Source organism: Penaeus japonicus, unplaced genomic scaffold (assembly GCF_977035675.1).
Source record: "Penaeus japonicus unplaced genomic scaffold, GWHDUDI00000001_assembly GWHDUDI00000010, whole genome shotgun sequence".
NCBI classification, from domain to species: domain Eukaryota; kingdom Metazoa; phylum Arthropoda; class Malacostraca; order Decapoda; family Penaeidae; genus Penaeus; species Penaeus japonicus.
The window spans coordinates 15,277,527-15,282,526 of record NW_028234412.1 but is presented as its reverse complement, the minus strand read 5'-3'; the positions used below and the strand labels follow the sequence as shown (position 1 = coordinate 15,282,526).

General features: G+C 29.9%; 1 protein-coding gene across 7 annotated transcripts in view; it reads left to right on the top strand.

Annotated features, from left to right (window-relative positions):
- The window catches only part of LOC122252766 (uncharacterized), a 93,140-nt gene that overhangs the window by 51,154 nt on the left and 36,986 nt on the right, over window positions 1-5,000 (top strand). The window lies entirely within an intron of this gene.

The window sequence follows — 5,000 nt, the reverse complement described above, 5'->3', positions numbered from 1 at the left end:
CACTTTTCACAATAGTTTACAGAGTGTATGTTTTTTGTCTTTTGTCTTTTTGATTGTCATCGAAACCATTATAACCATTTATCTTTATTATCGTTATTTATGTTAAGTATATTAATTTCACATATTCTTTCTAATCCCTGAAAAAAATATAAATACGCGTAATTTTCCGTAATAAGCAGTCGTTACTCCTTCCGATGGTGGAGATTGTACCTTAAGATATTATACGTATACTAGCCTCAACTAATTGTATTCATTTTAGAAATAGAAGCTCGGTGCACACGCTTTAGATTGAAAATATATTGATATACTACAGATTCTTTTTTTTTTTAATCGCAACTTATATATATATATATATATATATATATATATATATATATATATATATATATATATATACAAACACACACACACACACATATATATATATATATATATATATATATATATATATATATATATATATATATATATATATATATATATATATACAAACACACACACACACATATATATATATATATATATATATATATATATATATATATATATATATATATATATCAACCTATATATTTTCTTTTGAAATCGAACCTAAATATTCAGGTTTCGGATTGAAAATGATACAATAGCAATGAATCAAGAAAACATATGGAACTTTGTGTATTTCTGGAGATAGTAGATGACTGACCTATTAACGATGACATATAGGAATCTCCTACATCATGCATTTTATATACTTGACATTCTGTTACATACACTGGGAAATTAACGTGTTCGTTAGGTCGTGTTTTATAACGTTGTATTTTCTATTTCCGGCTGTAACATATTTTCATTTTGTATCAAGAATATGCTGGATAAATGAGGGGTTTGATCTTAGATTTGTAATAAGTGTAAGTTCGTCTTATCAATAGTCAAATTGTTCTAGGCTTATTTAGGATAGTTGTAGTTTTTATTGCATCTTCTGTGGTTATTTGCTCCTCAAAATCGCCATCAGTAACTTCTGTGGGCCTCAGCTGATATTTCTTTGGCTTAAAGAAGAGAAAAACGTGATATAAGCAAAAGCTGCAAAATAGGTTTATCTTTCAAACCTGTTTCCATATCCAACCATCTGCTATTTCCATCTCTTTTTTTTTCTTCTAAATGATCTTGCTCCTCTCTTTCTCCTCATTTTCCAGTTCTTCCTCTTCGGTCTTTTCTTCCTTTCCTTCTTCTACTTCTATCATCCTACTCCTTCTTCTTCTCTATATCTCTGTCTCTTCTTCTTCTCTCCCTTCTCCTCCTCGTCTTCTACTCCCGTTACTCTCCCTCTCTTCCCTTTCACCTCTTCTTCTTTCTCTCCATTTTCCTCCTTCGTATCATCCCATTGCCCCCTCTCTCTCCCTTCTCCTACTCTTCTTTATCCCTCTTTTCTCTCTCCTTCTCCCCTTCCCTCTTCTTTTTCTCCAGCTTCTCCTCCTCTTCCTCCTCCTTTTCTTCATTTTATTCTTCTCCTCTTTTTTCCTCCTGCTCCCCACCCCCTTTTCTTCTACTCTTTCCCCTTCACCTCCCTTTCCTTTCTTCCCTACCTCCTCTTCCACCCGCCTCATCCTCCTTTCCAAAAATACTACACTCGCTTCAAATACAAGAGTATTCACTGGATCCTCAGAGTGCAGTTTAGTTGCTATTGCAAATGACAGAACCTTGCTAATAACATGTATCTTTGCATGAGAGCGGAAGAGTCGGCTAACTGGATTTTCCTTGGTGCTGTGTGACATGACAAGTGGATTGCAAGTGTCAATGTTCATTCTATTTTCATGCGTGCGCAAGAATCACTTTGTTATTGAGTGTAGGTATGAATAACTTAATGTTGCTGAGCTGAGTGAATGGTGCATTGGTGAATTTGGTGATTGTTTGTTTGAATTCACAAGTGGAAAGATGATATGCCTTGATCAAGGAGACATTTGAGAAGAATTGAGTAGTATGGTAAGGTGATTTTAGTTTGATGTGGATACTTTCATGTTTAAGAGGATATATATATGTACTGTAGTATTCCCAACTCACAAAAAAGTGATAATGATAATAAACAAATAGGTAATAAATAACGAAATAAATCAAACAATACTTTTGAAAACATATCGCATTTTCTCTCAATTCCTTTTTGCTCTTATATAACGATAATCAGCGCATTTAACTGTAATCCTTTTCATTATCAGAATGGCTCTAATATGTATTTTAATCATTTTTTGGTATTTTCAGGATCGTATATATTACTTGCATTTTTTAATTTACTTTTTTATCTCAATTCCTTTTTCCTTTAATATAAAAATAATCAGTCAATAAATAATTCTTAAGGGGCGCCAACCCCCGGGATCAATGTTATTCGCAATGCACACGGGAAGAATTCTGTTGGTCCGCAAAAAGAAGAAAATACATTGATACAACATAAACTTTCAAAAGTCGATGTCTAAAGGAGAGCTGTGTTAGAAAGTGGGTTAGGAGCACTTTTAACGATCAGGCCAGGAATTCTAATGGGACTAGGCGGGTTTAGAATTATATTGATTTTGGCCATGTTCTTATTCGTAAGAAAAAGAGAAAATCCGTTTTTTGTCTGTTATGTTATTTCTGTTGTTTTTGTTGTTTTCATTATGATGATAGTTATGATAGTGATTATGGTAATTATCATTGCTATTGCTATTGCTGATATCTTTATTGATATTATTTTGTCATGATTATAGTTATTATATTTATTGTTATCATTATTATCATCATTATTATAATCTTCACTATTATAATTATTGTTATTACCATTAAAACTATTATCATTATTATTATTATCCTCATCATCATCATGATAATTTTTTATCATTATTATTATTATTTTCAGTATCATTATTATTACTGTTATTCTTAGCATCATATTTGATGTTATTGTTATTATTGCTATTATCATTAGTATTAACATTACTATTAGTTTTACTATTATCATTACTATTACTATCAATATAATTGCTCTTAATATTATAATTGTTGTTGCCGTTATTGTTATTGTAGTTGTTATTATGATCAATGGCATTATCATAATCATTATCATTATTACTATAATTATCATGATCATTATTACTATCATCCTTAGTACTACTAATATCATGCTATTATTATCAACGTAATAATCATTAATATATCTTTTTTTTCTTATTGACATACATTTGTTAATGTTCTCATAATTATTTCATATCCATTATCATAATAATGAAATCAGTAATTGATAACATCTCTCTTATCCCCAACATTATCATGATTATCAACATGGATGTGTCATTATCATTGCCATTATTATTATCGGCATAATTCTAATCATAATCGGAATAATCATAATGGTTGTTGTTGTTTTCTCATCACTCTTTCCATCACCTTATCAAGATTATTATTTTCTGATCAGCCACGTTCAAATGGTTTATGTTTAACTATTAAAACATTTAATTACCATTATCCATGTTACCAGCAATTGTGGTTATAATATTTGTTCTGGCAATATTGTCTTTATATATCCATGTAGTAAAGTAAAGATTGACATTATTGTTGTTATTATCATTATTGTAATGATAATAGTTGTTATAATAGGCATTACTGTTATAATTACTGGTGCAGCTACTCCTTCTACCACTGTTATTAATGTGAATACTTTTATTAGTACTTACATGAGAATCATTATGTTCTTGTTACCCTTATTTGTAATTTTAGTACTTGTAATGATTATCATAATAGTAACGATTATAATAATTATGAAGGTAATAGTTGTATAAATGTTAACTTTTTAGAATTATTATCGTTATTATCATTATTATTACGATCATCATCGTTGTTAGTGTGATGATCATTATCATTACTATTATTATAAGCATTATTATTATCATCGATATCATTATTGTTCTCATTATCATCATTATTACCATTATTATCATCATCATTATTATTGTTGTTTTGTTATCATCATTATTACTATCATTATGATATATCATCATTATCATTGTTGCTGTTTTGTTATCATTATCATTATTACTATCATTATGATACATTATCATCATCATAATTGTCTTATTAACAGTAATAGTGTTATTGTTGTTGTAGGTACCATTATTACTGATAGCATTATTCCCTTCCATGTGACTGGTGTTCTTCGGCTACTAAGAACAATGATGATAATACTTAATCGTGATCGTGATGACGGTAATCGTGATTATTTTCATTCGTGCAATGATGATTTAAATGATGATAAGCATAAATATGATAAAGGTAATAAACAAAGCGACAGGAATACTAATAGTGAACTAATTATTTCCGAACATTAATATTGGTGTTTCCTTTAAACGCAGGTCTTCCTTGTTATTGTGTGTTAATGTCTATTCTGTTTGAAAATATATTATTGGCCTCTTGTCATGTTTTATGGTTATCCCATATGTGTTATAATCAACATCACAATTACTATTCCTGTTATTTTTATTATTATTATTGTCATTATCATCCTCGTCGTCATCCTACTACTCGTTATCATTTTATTTATCTTCACCATCATCATCATCATCACTATCACCATCATGATCACCACCACAATCATCATATCATCATCATCGGCATCATTATAGGTGGAGAGCCATGAGAGTTGGGCCAATGTATATATTGTGACCAGCTTTTGTCTACGTTTTCAGATTATATAGAAAGGTTTATTGAAGAATTGAAGTACAATTACTCTAAATAATAAGGGAAATGTAAATCGAGATCACCGCATATGTCTACATTTCGTCAATAAAAAAAGGAATTAAAGTATGTGGATTAGTAGCATAGTCATAACTTAAATGGCATAATGTAAGTATATTAAAACTATCCGACATCTCATCTGAGTTGATTCTGTGCAGTCCTAGCATCCAAGAATCAGGGGAGACTAAAATAAGAGAAAATTCCACTCTGGCAACTCCTTCATCAACAACCACTCCAACGTAACTCATCTGTTTTTTTGTTTATAT